Genomic DNA, 18742 nt, shown 5'->3' on the forward strand with positions numbered 1-18742 from the left:
AGAAAGAGGGAAAAGGGGTGCAGGAAGAGGCAAGAGAGGTGCAGCAAGAAGCAAGAGAAGTGCAGAAAGAAGTAGCAGAGGTACAGAAAGAGGCAAAAGAAGTGGCGAAAGAGGCAAGAAAGATGCAGAAAGAGGGAAGAGGGTGCCGAAAGAGGAAACAGAGGTACAGTAAGAATCAAGAGAGGTACAGAAAGAAGCAAGAGAAGAGCAGAACGAAGCAACAGAGGTACAGAAAGAGGCAAGAGCAGTGCAGGAAGAGGCAAAAGCAGTACAGGAAGAGGCAAGAGCATTGCAGAAAGGGACAAGAGAAGTGCAGAAAGAAGCAAGAGAAGTACAGAAAGAGGCAAGATAAGTGCAAGAAGAAACAACAGAGGTGCAGGAAGAGGCAACAGAAGTGCAGAAAGGGGCAAGAAAAATGCAGAAAGAAATAAGAGAAGTACAGAAAGAGGCAAGAGAAGCAATGAAAGAGGCAAGAGAAGCAAAGAAAGAAGCAAGGGAAGTGCAGATAGAGGCAAGAGAAGTGCAGAAAGAGGCAAGAGATCCACAGAAAAAGGCAAGTGAGGTACAGAAAGAGGCACGAGAGGTGCATAAAGAGGCAAGAGATGTGCAGAAAGCAGAGTGTGACGTGCAGAAAGAGGCAAGAGAAGTGCAGAAAGAGGTAAGAGAAGTGCAGAAAGAGACAAGTGAGATACAGAAAGAGGCAAGAGAAGTGCAGAAAGAGGCAAGTGAGGTACAGAAAGAGGCAAGAGAAGTGCAGAAAGAGGCAAGTGAGGTGCAGAAAGAGAATTACAGAAAGATGCAAGAGAAGTGCAGAAAGAGGCAAGAGAGGTGATGAAACAAGCAAGAGAGGTACAGAAAGAGAGAAATGAGGCTTGAGGGGTGCAGAGAGAAGCAGGAGGGGTGCAGAAAGAAGCAAGAGAACAGAAAGAAGTAAGAGAAGTACAGAAAGAAACCGAGGTACAGAAAGAGGCAAGAGATGTGCATAATGAAGCAAGAGAAGTGCAGAAAGAAGCAACAGGTGCAGAAAGATAGAAGAGGGTAGAGAAAGAGGTAAGAGGGGTATAGGCAGAAGCAAGAGAAGTACAGAAAGAAACAAGAGAAATGCAGAAAGACGCAAAAGAGGTGAAGAAAGAGTCAAGAGGGGTGCAGTAAGAGGCAAGGAAGGTGCAGAAAGAAGCAACAGAGATGCTGAAAGAGGCAACAGAAGTGCAGAAAGAGGCAAGAGAGGTACAGAAAGAGGGAAATGGGTACAGGAAGAGGCAAGAGAGGTGCAGAAAGAAGCAAGAGAAGTGCAGAAAGAGGCAAGAGAGGTGCAGAAAGAGGGAATAGGGTGAAGAAAGAAGAAACAGATGTACAGTAAGAATCAAGACAGGTACAGTAAGAATCAAGAGAGGTACAGTAAGAAGCAAGAGAAGTGCCGAAAGAAGCAACAGAGGTGCAGAAAGAGGAAAGAGTGGTATAGAAAGAAGCCAGAGAAGTACAGAAAGAAGCAACAGAAATGTAGAAAGAAGCTAGAAAAGTCCAGAAAGAAGCAACAGAGGTGCGGAAAGAGGCGAGAGAAGTGCAGAAAGAGGCAAGAGAGGTGCAGAAAGAAAAAAGAGAAGTGCAGAAAGACGCAACAGAAGTGCAGAAATAAGCAACAGAGGTGCAGAAAGAGTCAAGAGGGTTGCAGAAAGAAGCAAGAGAGGTACAGAAAGAGGGAAAAGGTGTGCAGAAAGAGGCTAGAGGGGTGCAGAAAGAAGCTAGAGAGGTGCAGAAAGAAGCAAGAAAGGTACAGAAAGATGGACAGGGATGGATGAAGAAGGAAGAGGGGTGAAGAAAGAGACAAGAGTGGTGCAAAAAGAAGTAAGAGAAGTGCAGGAAGAAGCAACAGAGGTGCAGAAAGAGGCAAGAGCAATGCAGGAAGAGGCAAGAGAAGTGCAGAAAGGAACAAGAGAAGTGCAGAAAGAAGCAAGAGAAGTACGAGAAGAAACAACAGAGATACAGAAAGAGGCAAGAGAAGTGCAGGCGGAGGCAAGAGAAGTGCAAAAAGGGGCAAGAGAAGTGCAGAAAGAAGTAAGAGAAGTACAGAAAGAGGCAATAGAAGCGATGAAAGAGGCAATAGAAGCAAAGAAAGAAGCAAGTAAAGTGCAGAAAGAGGCAAGAGAACTGCAGGAAGAGGCAAGAGATGTGCAGAAAAAGGCAAGTGAGGTGCAGAAAGAGGCAAGAGATGTGCAGAAAGAGCAAGTGAGGTGTGGAAGAAGAAGAGAGGTACAGAAAGAGGCAAGAGAAGTACAGAAAGAGGCAAGAGAGGTGTTGAAAGAGGCAAGAGGTGTGCAGAAAGAAGCAAGAGAAGTGCAGAAAGAAGCAACAGGTGCAGAAAGGTGGAAGAGGGTGGAGAAAGAGATAAGAGGGGTATAGACAGAAGCAAGAGAGGTGCAGAAAGAAACAAGAGAAATGCAGAAAGACGCAACAGAGGTGCAGAAAGAGTCAAGAGGAGTGCAGTAAGAGGCAAGAGAAGTGTAGAAAGAAGCAACAGAGATGCTAAAAGAGGCAACAAAAGTTCAGAAAAAGGCAAAGGAGGTGCAGAAAGAGGGAAAAGGAGTGCAGGAAGAGGCAAGAGAGGTGCAGAAAGAAGCAAGAGAAGTGCAGAAAGAAGTAGCAGAGGTACAGAAAGAGGCAAAAGAAGTGGCGAAAGAGGCAAGAAAGATGCAGAAAGAGGGAAGAGGGTGCCGAAAGAGGAAACAGAGGTACAGTAAGAATCAAGAGAGGTACAGAAAGAAGCAAGAGAAGAGCAGAACGAAGCAACAGAGGTACAGAAAGAGGCAAGAGCAGTGCAGGAAGAGGCAAAAGCAATACAGGAAGAGGCAAGAGCATTGCAGAAAGGGACAAGAGAAGTGCAGAAAGAAGCAAGAGAAGTACAGAAAGAGGCAAGATAAGTGCAAGAAGAAACAACAGAGGTGCAGGAAGAGGCAAGAGAAGTGCAGAAAGAGGCAAGAGAAGTGCAGAAAGGGGCAAGAGAAGCAATGAAAGAGGCAAGAGAAGCAAAGAAAGAAACAAGGGGAGTGCAGATAGAGGCAAGAGAAGTGCAGAAAGAGGCAAGAGATCCACAGAAAAAGGCAAGTGAGGTACAGAAAGAGGCACGAGAGGTGCATAAAGAGGCCAGAGATGTGCAGAAAGCAGAGAGTGACGTGCAGAAAGAGGCAAGAGAAGTGCAGAAAGAGGTAAGAGAAGTGCAGAAAGAGACAAGTGAGATACAGAAAGAGGCAAGAGAAGTGCAGAAAGAGGCAAGTGAGGTACAGAAAGAGGCAAGAGAAGTGCAGGAAGAGGCAAGTGAGGTGCAGAAAGAGAATTACAGAAAGATGCAAGAGAAGTGCAGAAAGAGGCAAGAGATGTGATGAAACAAGCAAGAGAGGTACAGAAAGAGAGAAATGAGGCTTGAGGGGTACAGAGAGAAGCAGGAGGGGTGCAGAAAGAAGCAAGAGAACAGAAAGAAGTAAGAGAAGTACAGAAAGAAACCGAGGTACAGAAAGAGGCAAGAGATGTGCATAATGAAGCAAGAGAAGTGCAGAAAGAAGCAACAGGTGCAGAAAGATGGAAGAGGGTAGAGAAAGAGGTAAGAGGGGTATAGGCAGAAGCAAGAGAAGTACAGAAAGAAACAAGAGAAATGCAGAAAGACGCAAAAGAGGTGAAGAAAGAGTCAAGAGGGGTGCAGTAAGAGGCAAGGAAGGTGCAGAAAGAAGCAACAGAGATGCTGAAAGAGGCAACAGAAGTGCAGAAAGAGGCAAGAGAGGTACAGAAAGAGGGAAATGGGTACAGGAAGAGGCAAGAGAGGTGCAGAAAGAAGCAAGAGAAGTGCAGAAAGAGGCAAGAGAGGTGCAGAAAGAGGGAATAGGGTGAAGAAAGAAGAAACAGATGTACAGTAAGAATCAAGACAGGTACAGTAAGAATCAAGAGAGGTACAGTAAGAAGCAAGAGAAGTGCAGAAAGAAGCAACAGAGGTGCAAAAAGAGGAAAGAGTGGTATAGAAAGAAGCCAGAGAAGTACAGAAAGAAGCAACAGAAATATAGAAAGAAGCTAGAAAAGTCCAGAAAGAAGCAACATAGGTGCAGAAAGAGGCGAGAGAAGTGCAGAAAGAGGCAAGAGAGGTGCAGAAAGAAAAAAGAGAAGTGCAGAAAGATGCAACAGAAGTGCAGAAATAAGCAACAGAGGTGTAGAAAGAGGCAAGAGAAGTGCAGAAATAAGCAAGAGAGGTGCAGAAAGAGTCAAGAGGGTTGCAGAAAGAAGCAAGAGAGGTACAGAAAGAGGGAAAAGGGGTGCAGAAAGAGGCTAGAGGGGTGCAGAAAGAAGCAAGAGAGGTGCAGAAAGAAGCAAGAAAGGTACAGAAAGATGGACAGGGATGGATGAAGAAGGAAGAGGGGTGAAGAAAGAGACAAGAGTGGTGCAAAAAGAAGTAAGAGAAGTGCAGGAAGAAGCAACAGAGGTGCAGAAAGAGGCAAGAGCAATGCAGGAAGAGGCAAGAGAAGTGCAGAAAGGGACAAGAGAAGTGCAGAAAGAAGCAAGAGAAGTACGAGAAGAAACAACAGAGATACAGAAAGAGGCAAGAGAAGTGCAGGCGGAGGCAAGAGAAGTGCAAAAAGGGGCAAGAGAAGTGCAGAAAGAAGTAAGAGAAGTACAGAAAGAGGCAATAGAAGCGATGAAAGAGGCAATAGAAGCAAAGAAAGAAGCAAGTAAAGTGCAGAAAGAGGCAAGAGAACTGTAGGAAGAGGCAAGAGATGTGCAGAAAAAGGCAAGTGAGGTGCAGAAAGAGGCAAGAGATGTGCAGAAAGAGGCAAGTGAGGTGCGGAAGAAGAAGAGAGGTACAGAAAGAGGCAAGAGAAGTACAGAAAGAGGCAAGAGAGGTGTTGAAAGAGGCAAGAGGTGTGCAGAAAGAAGCAAGAGAAGTGCAGAAAGAAGCAACAGGTGCAGAAAGGTGGAAGAGGGTGGAGAAAGAGATAAGAGGGGTATAGACAGAAGCAAGAGAAGTGCAGAAAGAAACAAGAGAAATGCAGAAAGACGCAACAGAGGTGCAGAAAGAGTCAAGAGGAGTGCAGTAAGAGGCAAGAGAAGTGTAGAAAGAAGCAACAGAGATGCTAAAAGAGGCAACAAAAGTTCAGAAAAAGGCAAAGGAGGTGCAGAAAGAGGGAAAAGGGGTGCAGGAAGAGGCAAGAGAGGTGCAGAAAGAAGCAAGAGAAGTGCAGAAAGAAGTAGCAGAGGTACAGAAAGAGGCAAAAGAAGTGGCGAAAGAGGCAAGAAAGATGCAGAAAGAGGGAAGAGGGTGCCGAAAGAGGAAACAGAGGTACAGTAAGAATCAAGAGAGGTACAGAAAGAAGCAAGAGAAGAGCAGAACGAAGCAACAGAGGTACAGAAAGAGGCAAGAGCAGTGCAGGAAGAGGCAAAAGCAATACAGGAAGAGGCAAGAGCATTGCAGAAAGGGACAAGAGAAGTGCAGAAAGAAGCAAGAGAAGTACAGAAAGAGGCAAGATAAGTGCAAGAAGAAACAACAGAGGTGCAGGAAGAGGCAACAGAAGTGCAGAAAGAGGCAAGAGAAGTGCAGAAAGGGGCAAGAAAAATGCAGAACGAAATAAGAGAAGTACAGAAAGAGGCAAGAGAAGCAATGAAAGAGGCAAGAGAAGCAAAGAAAGAAGCAAGGGAAGTGCAGATAGAGGCAAGAGAAGTGCAGAAAGAGGCAAGAGATCCACAGAAAAAGGCAAGTGAGGTACAGAAAGAGGCACGAGAGGTGCATAAAGAGGCCAGAGATGTGCAGAAAGCAGAGAGTGACGTGCAGAAAGAGGCAAGAGAAGTGCAGAAAGAGGTAAGAGAAGTGCAGAAAGAGACAAGTGAGATACAGAAAGAGGCAAAAGAAGTGCAGAAAGAGGCAAGTGAGGTACAGAAAGAGGCAAGAGAAGTGCAGAAAGAGGCAAGTGAGGTGCAGAAAGAGAATTACTGAAAGATGCAAGAGAAGTGCAGAAAGAGGCAAGAGAGGTGATGAAACAAGCAAGAGAGGTACAGAAAGAGAGAAAAGGGGTGCAGAAAGAGGCTTGAGGGGTGCAGAGAGAAGCAGGAGGGGTGCAGAAAGAAGCAAGAGAACAGAAAGAAGTAAGAGAAGTACAGAAAGAAACCGAGGTACAGAAAGAGGCAAGAGATGTGCATAATGAAGCAAGAGAAGTGCAGAAAGAAGCAACAGGTGCAGAAAGATGGAACAGGGTAGAGAAAGAGGTAAGAGGGGTACAGGCAGAAGCAAGAGAAGTACAGAAAGAAACAAGCGAAATGCAGAAAGACGCAAAAGAGGTGAGGAAAGAGTCAAGAGGGGTGCAGTAAGGCAAGGAAGGTGCAGAAAGAAGCAACAGAGATGCTGAAAGAGGCAACAGAAGTGCAGAAAGAGGCAAGAGAGGTACAGAAAGAGGGAAATGGGTACAGGAAGAGGCAAGAGAGGTGCAGAAAGAAGCAAGAGAAGTGCAGAAAGAGGCAAGAGAGGTGCAGAAAGAGGGAATAGGGTGAAGAAAGAAGAAACAGATGTACAGTAAGAATCAAGAGAGGTACAGTAAGAATCAAGAGAGGTACAGTAAGAAGCAAGAGAGGTGCAGAAAGAAGCAACAGAGGTGCAGAAAGAGGAAAGAGTGGTATAGAAAGAAGCCAGAGAAGTACAGAAAGAAGCAACAGAAATGTAGAAAGAAGCTAGAAAAGTCCAGAAAGAAGCAACAGACGTGCGGAAAGAGGCGAGAGAAGTGCAGAAAGACGCAACAGAAGTGCAGAAAGAAGCAACAGAGGTGTAGAAAGAGGCAAGAGAAGTGCAGAAATAGGCAAGAGAGGTGCAGAAAGAGGGAAGAGGGTGCAGAAAAAAGGCATCAGAGGTACAGTAAGAATCAAGAGAGGTACAGAAAGAAGCAAGAGAGGTACAGAGAGAAGCAAGAGAAGTGCAGAAAGAAGCAACAGAGGTGCAGAAAGAGGAAAGAGTGGTACAGAAATTAGCCAGAGAAGTGCAGAAAGAAGCAACAGAAATGTAGAAAGAGGCTAGAAAAGTCCAGAGAGAAGCAACAGAGGTGCGGAAAGAGGCAAGAGAAGTGCAGAAAGAGGCAAGAGAGGTGCAGATAGCTGCAAGGGAGGTGCAGAAAGAGGGAACAGGAGTGGAGAAAGAGCCAATAGAGGTGCAGAAAGAGGCAAGAGAGGTGCAGAATCAGGCAAGAGAAGTGCAGAAGGAGGGAACAGGGGTGGAAAAAGAAGGAAGAGGGTTGTAGAAAGAGGGAAGAGGGGTGCAGAAAGAAGCAAGAGAGGTTCAGAAAGAAGCAAGAGAAGTGCAGAGAGAAGCAACAGGGGTGCAGAAAGAGGAAAGAGTGGTATAGAAAGGAGCCAGAGAAGTGCAGAAAGAAGCAACAGATATGTAGAAAGAGGCTAGAAAAGTGCAGAAAGAAGCAAAAGAGGTGCGGAAAGAGGCAAAAGATGTGCAAAAAGAGGCAAGAGAGGTGCAGAAAGAAGCAAGAGAGGTGCAGAAAGAAACACGAGAAGTGCTGAAAGATGCAACAGAGGTGCAGAAAGAGGCAAGAGGGGTGCAGTAAGAGGCAGAGAAGTGCAGAAATAAGCAACAGAGGTGCAGAAAGAGGGAAAAGGGGTGCAGGAAGAGACAAGAGATGTGCAAAAAGAAGCAACAGAGGTGTAGAAAGAGACAAGAGAAGTGCAGAAAGGGGCAAGAGGGGTGCAGTAAGAGGCAGAGAAGTACAGAAATAAGCAACAGAGGTACAGAAAGAGGGAAAAGGGGTGCAGGAAGAGACAAGAGATGTACAAAAAGAAGCAAAAGAGGTGTAGAAAGATATAAGAGAACGGCAGAAATAGGCAAGAGAGGTATAGAAAGAGGCAAGAGAGGTACAGAAAAAGGGAGGAAAGGTGCAGAAATAGGTAACAGGGGTACAGAAAGAAGCAAGAGAGGTGCAGAAAGAAGCAAGAGAAGTGCAGAAATAAGCAAGAGAGGTACAGAAAGAGTCAAGAGGGTTGCAGAAAGAAGCAAGAGAGGTACAGAAAGAGGGAAAAGGGGTGCAGAAAGAGGCTAGAGGGGTGCAGAAAGAAGCAAGAGAGGTGCAGAAAGAAGCAACAAAGGTACAGAAAGATGGACAGGGATGGATAAAGAAGGAAGAGGGGTGAAGAAAGAGACAAGAGTGGTGCAAAAAGAAGTAAGAGAAGTGCAGGAAGAGGCAAGAGAAGTGCAGATAGGGACAAGAGAAATGCCGAAAGAAGCAAGAGGAGTGCAAGAAGAAACAACAGAGATACAGAAAGAGGCAAGAGAAGTGCAGGAGGAGGCAAGAGAAGTGCAAAAAGGGGCAAGATAAGTGCAGAAAGAAGTAAGAGAAGTACAGAAAGAGGCAATAGAAGCAATGAAAGAGGCAATAGAAGCAAAGAAAGAAGCAAGTAAAGTGCAGAAAGAGGCAATAGAAGCAAAGAAAGAAGCAAGTAAAGTGCAGAAAGAGGCAAGAGAACTGCAGGAAGAGGCAAGAGATGTGCAGAAAAAGGCAAGTGAGGTGCAGAAAGAGGCAAGGGATGTGCAGAAAGAGGCACGTGAGGTGCGGAAGAAGAAGAGAGGTACAGAAAGAGGCAAGAGAAGTGCAGAAAGAGGCAATAGAGGTGTTGAAAGAGGCAAGAGGTGTGCAGAAAGAAGCAAGAGAAGTGCAGAAAGAAGCAACAGGTGCAGAAAGGTGGAAGAGGGTGGAGAAAGAGAAAAGAGGGGTATAGACAGAAGCAAGAGAGGTGCAGAAAGAGGGAAAAGGGGTGCAGAAAGAGGCTAGAGGGGTGCAGAAAGAAGCAAGAGAGGTGCAGAAAGAAGCAACAAAGGTACAGAAAGATGGACAGGGATGGATAAAGAAGGAAGAGGGGTGAAGAAAGAGACAAGAGTGGTGCAAAAAGAAGTAAGAGAAGTGCAGGAAGAGGCAAGAGAAGTGCAGATAGGGACAAGAGAAATGCCGAAAGAAGCAAGAGGAGTGCAAGAAGAAACAACAGAGATACAGAAAGAGGCAAGAGAAGTGCAGGAGGAGGCAAGAGAAGTGCAAAAAGGGGCAAGATAAGTGCAGAAAGAAGTAAGAGAAGTACAGAAAGAGGCAATAGAAGCAATGAAAGAGGCAATAGAAGCAAAGAAAGAAGCAAGTAAAGTGCAGAAAGAGGCAATAGAAGCAAAGAAAGAAGCAAGTAAAGTGCAGAAAGAGGCAAGAGAACTGCAGGAAGAGGCAAGAGATGTGCAGAAAAAGGCAAGTGAGGTGCAGAAAGAGGCAAGGGATGTGCAGAAAGAGGCACGTGAGGTGCGGAAGAAGAAGAGAGGTACAGAAAGAGGCAAGAGAAGTGCAGAAAGAGGCAATAGAGGTGTTGAAAGAGGCAAGAGGTGTGCAGAAAGAAGCAAGAGAAGTGCAGAAAGAAGCAACAGGTGCAGAAAGGTGGAAGAGGGTGGAGAAAGAGAAAAGAGGGGTATAGACAGAAGCAAGAGAGGTGCAGAAAGAAACAAGAGAAATTTAGAAAGACGCAAGAGAGGTGCAGAAAGAGTCAAGAGGAGTGCAGTAAGAGGCAAGAAAAGTGTAGAAAGAAGCAACAAATATGCTGAAAGAGGCAACACAAGTTCAGAAAAAGGCAAGGGAGGTGCAGAAAGAGGGAAAAGGGGTGCAGGAAGAGGCAAGAGATGTACAGAAAGAAGCAAGAGAAGTGCAGAAAGAAGTAGCAGAGGTACAGAAAGAGGCAAAAGAAGTGGCGAAAGAGTCAAGAAAGATGCAGAAAGAGGGAAGAGGGTGCCAAAAGAGGAGCCAGAGGTACAGTAAGAATCAAGAGAGGTACAGAAAGAAGCAAGAGAAGAGCAGAACGAAGCAACAGAGGTACAGAAAGAGGCAAGAGCAGTGCAGGAAGAGGCAAAAGCAGTACAGGAAGAGGCAAGAGCATTGCAGAAAGGGATAAGAGAAGTGCAGAAAGAAGCAAGAGAAGTACAGAAAGAGGCAAGATAAGTGCAAGAAGAAACAACAGAGGTGCAGGAAGAGGCAACAGAAGTGCAGAAAGAGGCAAGAGAAGTGCAGAAAGGGGCAAGAAAAATGCAGAAAGAAATGAGAGAAGTACAGAAAGAGGCAAGAGAAGCAATGAAAGAGGTAAAAGAAGCAAAGAAAGAAGCAAGGGAAGTGCAGATAGAGGCAAGAGAAGTGCAGAAAGAGGCAAGAGATCCACAGAAAAAGGCAAGTGATGTACAGAAAGAGGCACGAGAGGTGCAGAAAGAGGCAAGAGATGTGCAGAAAGCAGAGAGTGACGTGCAGAAAGAGGTAAGAGAAGTGCAGAAAGAGGTAAGAGAAGTGCAGAAAGAGACATGTGATGTACAGAAAGAGGCAAGGGAAGTGCATAAAGAGGCAAGTGAGGTACAGAAAGAGGCAAGAGAAGTGCAGCAAGAGGCAAGTGAGGTGCAGAAAGAGAATTACAGAAAGATGCAAGAGAAGTGCAGAAAGAGGCAAGAGAGGTGATGAAACAAGCAAGAGAGGTACAGAAAGAGAGAAAAGGGCTGCAGAAAGAGGCTTTAGGGGTGCAGAGAGAAGCAGGAGGGGTGCAGAAAGAAGCAAGAGAACAGAAAGAAGTAAGAGAAGTACCAAATGAAACCGAGATACAGAAAGAGGCAAGAGATGTGCAGAATGAAGCAAGAGAAGTGCAGAAAGAAGCAACAGGTGCAGGAAGATGGAAGAGGGTAGAGAAAGAGGTAAGAGGGGTACAGGCAGAAGCAAGAGAAGTACAGAAAGAAACAAGAGAAATGCAGAAAGACGCAAAAGAGGTGGAGAAAGAGTCAAGAGGGGTGCAGTAAGAGGCAAGGAAAGTGCAGAAAGAAGCAACAGAGATGCTGCAAGAGGCAACAGAAGTGCAGAAAGAGGCAAGAGAGGTACAGAAAGAGGGAAATGGGTACAGGAAGAGGTAAGAGAGGTGCAGAAAGAAGCAAGAGAAATGCAGAAAGAGGCAAGAGAGGTGCAGAAAGAGGGAATAGGGTGCAGAAAGAAGAAACAGAGGTACAGTAAGAATCAAGAGAGGTACAGTAAGAATCAAGAGAGGTACAGTAAGAAGCAAAAGAAGTGCAGAAAGAAGCAACAGAGGTGCAGAAAGAGGAAAGAGTGGTATAGAAAGAAGCCAGAGAAGTACAGAAAGAAGCAACAGAAATGTAGAAAGAAGCTAGAAAAGTCCAGAAAGAAGCAACAGAAGTGCGGAAAGAGGCAAGAGAAGTGCAGAAAGAGGCAAGAGAGGTGCAGAAAGCTGCAAGGGAGGTGCAGAAAGAGGAACAGGTGTGGAGAAAGAGCCAATAGAGGTGCAGAAAGAGGCAAGAGAAGTACAGAAAGAGGCAAGAGAGGTGCAGAATCAGGCAAGAGAGGTGCAGAAGGAGGGAACAGGGGTGGAAAAAGAAGGAAGAGGGTTGTAGAAAGAGGGAAGAGGGGTGCAGAAAGAAGCAAGAGAGGTTCAGAAAGAAGCAGGAGAAGTGCAGAGAGAAGCAACAGGGGTGCAGAAAGAGGAAAGAGTGGTATAGAAAGGAGCCAGAGAAGTGCAGAAAGAAGCAACAGATATGTAGAAAGAGGCTAGAAAAGTGCAGAAAGAAGCAAAAGAGGTGCGGAAAGAGGCAAAAGAAGTGCAAAAAGAGGCAAGAGAGGTGCAGAAAGAAGCAAGAGAGGTGCAGAAAGAAACACGAGAAGTGCAGAAAGATGCAACAGAGGTGCAGAAAGAGGCAAGAGGGGTGCAGTAAGAGGCAGAGAAGTGCAGAAATAAGCAAGAGAGGTGCAGAAAGAGGGAAAAGGGGTGCAGGAAGAGACAAGAGATGTGCAAAAAGAAGCAACAGAGGTGTAGAAAGAGACAAGAGAAGTGCAGAAAGGGGCAAGAGGGGTGCAGTTAGAGGCAGAGAAGTACAGAAATAAGCAACAGAGGTACAGAAAGAGGGAAAAGGGGTGCAGGAAGAGACAAGAGATGTGCAAAAAGAAGCAAAAGAGGTGCAGAAAGATAGAAGAGAACGGCAGAAAGAGGCAAGAGAGGTATAGAAAGAGGCAAGAGAGGTACAGAAAAAGGGAGGAAAGGTGCAGAAATAGGCAACAGGGGTACATAAAGAAGCAAGAGAGGTGCAGAAAGAAGCAAGAGAAGTGCAGAAATAAGCAAGAGAGGTGCAGAAAGAGTCAAGAGGGTTACAGAAAGAAGCAAGAGAGGTACAGAAAGAGGGAAAAGGGGTGCAGAAAGAGGCTAGAGGGGTGCAGAAAGAAGCAAGAGAGGTGCAGAAAGAAGCAAGAAAGGTACAGAAAGATGGACAGGGATGGATAAAGAAGGAAGAGGGGTGAAGAAAGAGACAAGAGTGGTGCAAAAAGAAGTAAGAGAAGTGCAGGAAGAGGCAAGAGAAGTGCAGATAGGGACAAGAGAAATGCCGAAAGAAGCAAGAGAAGTGCAAGAAGAAACAACAGAGATACAGAAAGAGGCAAGAGAAGTGCAGGAGGAGGCAAGAGAAGTGCAAAAAGGGGCAAGATAAGTGCAGAAAGAAGTAAGAGAAGTACAGAAAGAGGCAATAGAAGCAATGAAAGAGGCAATAGAAGCAAAGAAAGAAGCAAGTAAAGTGCAGAAAGAGGCAAGAGAACTACAGTAAGAGGCAAGAGATGTGCCGAAAAAGGCAAGCGAGGTGCAGAAAGAGGCAAGGGATGTGCAGAAAGGGGCACGTGAGGTGCGGAAGAAGAAGAGAGGTACAGAAAGAGGCAAGAGAAGTGCAGAAAGAGGCAAGAGAGGTGTTGAAAGAGGCAAGAGGTGTGCAGAAAGAAGCAAGAGAAGTGCAGAAAGAAGCAACAGGTGCAGAAAGGTGGAAGAGGGTGGAGAAAGAGATAAGAGGGGTATAGACAGAAGCAAGAGAGGTACAGAAAGAAACAAGAGAAATGCAGAAAGACGCAACAGAGGTGCAGAAAGAGTCAAGAGGAGTGCAGTAAGAGGCAATAGAAGTGTAGAAAGAAGCAACAAAGATGCTGAAAGAGGCAACACAAGTTCAGAAAAAGGCAAGGGAGGTGCAGAAAGAGGGAAAAGGGGTGCAGGAAGAGGCAAGAGAGGTGCAGAAAGAAGCAAGAGAAGTGCAGAAAGAAGTAGCAGAGGTACAGAAAGAGGCAAAAGAAGTGCCAAACGAGGCAAGGAAGATGCAGAAAGAGGGAAGAGGGAAGAGGGTGCCGAAAGAGGAAACAGAGGTACAGTAAGAATCAAGAGAGGTACAGAAAGAAGCAAGAGAAGAGCAGAAAGAAGCAACAGAGGTACAGAAAGAGGCAAGAGCAGTGCAGGAAGAGGCAAAAGCAGTACAGGAAGAGGCAAGAGCATTGCAGAAAGGGACAAGAGAAGTGCAGAAAGAAGCAAGAGAAGTACAGAAAGAGGCAAGATAAGTCCAAGAAGAAACAACAGAGGTGCAAGAAGAGGCAACAGAAGTGCAGAAAGAGGCAAGAGAAGTGCAGAAAGGGGCAAGAAAAATGCAGAAAGAAATGAGAGAAGTACAGAAAGAGGCAAGAGAAGCAATGAAAGAGGTAAGAGAAGCAAAGAAAGAAGCAAGGGAAGTGCAGATAGAGGCAAGAGAAGTGCAGAAAGAGGCAAGAGATCCACAGAAAAAGGCAAGTGATGTACAGAAAGAGGCACGAGAGGTGCAGAAAGAGGCAAGAGATGTGCAGAAAGCAGAGAGTGACGTGCAGAAAGAGGTAAGAGAAGTGCAGAAAAAGGTAAGAGAAGTGCAGAAAGAGACAAGTGAGGTACAGAAAGAGGCAAGAGAAGTGCATAAAGAGGCAAGTGAGGTACAGAAAGAGGCAAGAGAAGTGCAGAAAGAGGCAAGTGAGGTACAGAAAGAGAATTACAGAAAGATGCAAGAGAAGTGCAGAAAGAGGCAAGAGAGGTGATGAAACAAGCAAGCGAGGTACAGAAAGAGAGAAAAGGGGTGCAGAAAGAGGCTTGAGGGGTACAGAGAGAAGCAGGAGGGGTGCAGAAAGAAGCAAGAGAACAGAAAGAAGTAAGAGAAGTACCGAATGAAACCGAGATACAGAAAGAGGCAAGAGATGTGCAGAATGAAGCAAGAGAAGTGCAGAAAGAAGCAACAGGTGCAGAAAGATGGAAGAGGGTAGAGAAAGAGGTAAGAGGGGTACAGGCAGAAGCAAGAGAAGTACAGAAAGAAACAAGAGAAATGCAGAAAGACGCAAAAGAGGTGAAGAAAGAGTCAAGAGGGGTGCAGTAAGAGGCAAGGAAAGTGCAGAAAGAAGCAACCGAGATGCTGAAAGAGGCAACAGAAGTGCAGAAAGAGGCAAGAGAGGTACAGAAAGAGGGAAGTGGGTACAGGAAGAGGTAAGAGAGGTGCAGAAAGAAGCAAGAGAAATGCAGAAAGGGGCAAGAGAGGTGCAGAAAGAGGGAATAGGGTGCAGAAAGGGGCAAGAAAAATGCAGAAAGAAATGAGAGAAGTACAGAAAGAGGCAAGAGAAGCAATGAAAGAGGTAAGAGAAGCAAAGAAAGAAGCAAGGGAAGTGCAGATAGAGGCAAGAGAAGTGCAGAAAGAGGCAAGAGATCCACAGAAAAAGGCAAGTGATGTACAGAAAGAGGCACGAGAGGTGCAGAAAGAGGCAAGAGATGTGCAGAAAGCAGAGAGTGACGTGCAGAAAGAGGTAAGAGAAGTGCAGAAAAAGGTAAGAGAAGTGCAGAAAGAGACAAGTGAGGTACAGAAAGAGGCAAGAGAAGTGCATAAAGAGGCAAGTGAGGTACAGAAAGAGGCAAGAGAAGTGCAGAAAGAGGCAAGTGAGGTACAGAAAGAGAATTACAGAAAGATGCAAGAGAAGTGCAGAAAGAGGCAAGAGAGGTGATGAAACAAGCAAGCGAGGTACAGAAAGAGAGAAAAGGGGTGCAGAAAGAGGCTTGAGGGGTGCAGAGAGAAGCAGGAGGGGTGCAGAAAGAAGCAAGAGAACAGAAAGAAGTAAGAGAAGTACCGAATGAAACCGAGATACAGAAAGAGGCAAGAGATGTGCAGAATGAAGCAAGAGAAGTGCAGAAAGAAGCAACAGGTGCAGAAAGATGGAAGAGGGTAGAGAAAGAGGTAAGAGGGGTACAGGCAGAAGCAAGAGAAGTACAGAAAGAAACAAGAGAAATGCAGAAAGACGCAAAAGAGGTGAAGAAAGAGTCAAGAGGGGTGCAGTAAGAGGCAAGGAAAGTGCAGAAAGAAGCAACCGAGATGCTGAAAGAGGCAACAGAAGTGCAGAAAGAGGCAAGAGAGGTACAGAAAGAGGGAAGTGGGTACAGGAAGAGGTAAGAGAGGTGCAGAAAGAAGCAAGAGAAATGCAGAAAGGGGCAAGAGAGGTGCAGAAAGAGGGAATAGGGTGCAGAAAGAAGAAACAGAGGTACAGTAAGAATCAAGAGAGGTACAGTAAGAATCAAGAGAGGTACAGTAAGAAGCAAGAGAAGTGCAGAAAGAAGCAACAGAGGTGCAGAAAGAGGAGAGAGGGGTATAGAAAGAAGCCAGAGAAGTACAGAAAGAGGCAACAGAAATGTAGAAAGAAGCTAGAAAAGTCCAGAAAGAAGCAACAGAGGTGCGGAAAGAGGCGAGAGAAGTGCAGAAAGAGGTAAGAGAGGTGCAGAAAGAAAAAAGAGAAGTGCAGAAAGACGCAACAGAAGTGCAGAAAGAAGCAACAGAGGTGTAGACAGAGGCAAGAGAAGTGCAGAAATAGGCAAGAGAGGTGCAGAAAGAGGGAAGAGGGTGCAGAAAAAAGGCAACAGAGGTACAGTAAGAATCAAGAGAGGTACAGAAAGAATCAAGAGAGGTACAGAGAGAAGCAAGAGAAGTGCAGAAAGAAGCAACAGAGGTGCAGAAAGAGGAAAGAGTGGTACAGAAATTAGCCAGAGAAGTGCAGAAATAAGCAACAGAAATGTAGAAAGAGGCTAGAAAAGTCCAGAGAGAAGCAACAGAGGTGCGGAAAGAGGCAAGAGAAGTGCAGAAAGAGGCAAGAGAGGTGCAGAAAGCTGCAAGGGAGGTGCAGCAAGAGGGAACAGGTGTGGAGAAAGAGCCAATAGAGGTGCAGAAAGAGGCAAGAGAAGTACAGAAAGAGGCAAGAGAGGTGCAGAATCAGGCAAGAGAAGTGCAGAAGGAGGGAACAGGGGTGGAAAAAGAAGGAAGAGGGTTGTAGAAAGAGGGAAGAGGGGTGCAGAAAGAAGCAAGAGAGGTTCAGAAAGAAGCAGGAGAAGTGCAGAGAGAAGCAACAGAGGTGCAGAAAGAGGAAAGAGTGGTATAGAAAGGAGCCAGAGAAGTGCAGAAAGAAGCAACAGATATGTAGAAAGAGGCTAGAAAAGTGCAGAAAGAAGCAAAAGAGGTGTGGAAAGAGGCAAAAGAAGTGCAAAAAGAGGCAAGAGAGGTGCAGAAAGAAGCAAGAGAGGTGCAGAAAGAAACACGAGAAGTGCAGAAAGATGCAACAGAGGTGCAGAAAGAGGCAAGAGGGGTGCAGTAAGAGGCAGAGAAGTACAGAAATAAGCAACAGAGGTGCAGAAAGAGGGAAAAGGGGTGCAGGAAGAGACAAGAGATGTGCAAAAAGAAGCAACAGAGGTGTAGAAAGAGACAAGAGAAGTGCAGAAAGGGGCAAGAGGGGTGCAGTAAGAGGCAGAGAAGTGCAGAAATAAGCAACAGAGGTGCAGAAAGAGGGAAAAAGGGTGCAGGAAGAGACAAGAGATGTGCAAAAAGAAGCAACAGAGGTGTAGAAAGAGACAATAGAAGTGCATAAAGGGGCAAGAGAGGTGCAGAAAGAGGGAAGAGGGTACAGAAAGAGGCAACAGATGTACAGTAAGAATCAAGAGAGGTACAGAAAGAAGCAAGAGCAGTGCAGAAAGAAGCAACAGAGGTGCAGAAAGAGGAAAGAGTGGTACAGAAAAAAGCCAGAGAAGTGCAGAAAGAAGCAACAGAAATGTAGAACGAGGCTAGAAAAGTGCAGAAAGAAGCAACAGAGGTGCTGAAAGAGGCAAGAGAAGTGCAAAAAGAGGCAAGAGAGGTGCAGAAAGATGCAAGGGAGGTGCAGAAAGAGGGAACAGGTATGTAGAAAGAGGCAATAGAGGAAAGGAATGTGTAGAAAGAGGCAAGAGAGGTGCAGAAACAGGCAATGGAGGTGCAGAAGGAAGAAACAGGGTGGAGAAAGGGAAGAGGGTTGTAGAAAGAGGCAAGAGTGGTGCAGAAAGAAGCAAGAGAGGTACAGAAAGAAGCTGAAGTGTAGACAGAAGCAACAGAAGTGCAGAAAGAAGAAACAGAGGTGCAGAAAGAAGCAAGAGAACTGCAGAAAGTGGCCAGAGAGGTGCAGAAACAGGCAAGGGAGGTACAGAAAGAGGGAACCGGGATGCAGAAAGAGGCAAGAGAGGAGCAGAAAGAAGGAAGAGAAGTGCAGAAAGAAGCAACCGAGGTACAGAAGGAGGCAAGAGAACTGAAGAAAGAGGCAAGAGATTTGCAGAAATAGGCAAGAGAGGTGCAGAAAGAGGGAACCAGTGTGCAGAAAGAGGCAAGAGAGGATCAGAAAGAAACAAGAGAAGTGCAGAAAGAAGCAACTGAGGTGCAGAAATAGGAAAGTCAAGTGCAGAAAGAGGCAATAGAGGTGCAGGAAGAGAGAAAAAGGGGTATAGGAAGAGGGAAGAGAGGTGCAGAAAGAGGCAGAAGAGGTACAGAAAGAGGGAAGAGGAGTACAGGAAGAGGCAATAGGGGTACAGAAAGAGGCCATATGAGAGCAGAAAGAAGCAATAGAGGTACAGAAAGAAACAAGAGAAGTGCAGAAAGAAGCAACAGAGGTGCAGAAAGAGGCAAGAGGGGTGCAGAAAGAGGCAAGAGAAATGCATAGAGAAGCAACAGAAGGCATAAAGAGGCAATAGAAGTGTAGAAAGAGGCAAGAGAAGTACATTAAGAGGCAAAAGAGGTACTGAAACAAGCAACAGAGGTGCAGAAAGAGGGAAGAGGGGTACAGAAAGTGGGAAGAAGGGTACAGAAAGAAGCAAGAGAGGTGAAGAAATAAGCAAGAGAACTGCAGAAAGAAGCAAGAGAGTGCAGAAAGAGGCAAAAGGGGTGCAAGAAGAAGCAAGGGAAGTGCAGAAAGAAGCAAACAAGGGTCAGAAAGAGGCAAGGGCAAGAGAAGTGCAGACAGAGTCGAGAGGTGCAGAAAGAGGCAAGAGAGGTGTAGAAAGAGGGAAGAGGGTGCAGAAAGAGGCAAGAGAAGTGCAGAAAGAAGCAACAGAGGTGCCTATACAGGCAAGAGAAGTGCAGAAGAAAGAAGCAAGAGATCTGTAGAAAGAAGCAAGAGGTACAGAAAGAAAGGAGGTGCAGAAAGTAGAAAAGATGCACAGAAAGAGGCAATAGAAGTGCAGAAAATGGAAGAGAGGCACAGAAAGAAGCAAGAGTGATTTGCGCACCATTAGTACCAATTTAACACCCACATTGAGCAATAAGTAACAGGTGACCATTCCAGCTTTGGAAAGGGCCTTCTACCATGCTGTAACACTTGTCGCTGCATTTTTGGTAACGTTTGAGCCATTTGAGCTAGAAACAAGGTTTTTTGTTTTCAAATCTGCAGATTATGCAGCCCATGATGGTTTATGTGGAAAATCCGTAACATTTATAATTATGCGAAAATCGGTGCAGCTGAACAGTCGCATAATTCCAGTGGCCCTGCTCATACCTCTGACTAGGTCCAGAAGTGCTCCTCAGTGGCTCCTTCTTTTTTTTTCCCATTGAGTTTATAGTTTAGCTTCTATA

The sequence above is a fragment of the Triturus cristatus genome, chromosome 11 (genome assembly GCF_964204655.1).
Source record: "Triturus cristatus chromosome 11, aTriCri1.1, whole genome shotgun sequence".
Classification (NCBI taxonomy): Eukaryota; Metazoa; Chordata; class Amphibia; order Caudata; family Salamandridae; genus Triturus; species Triturus cristatus.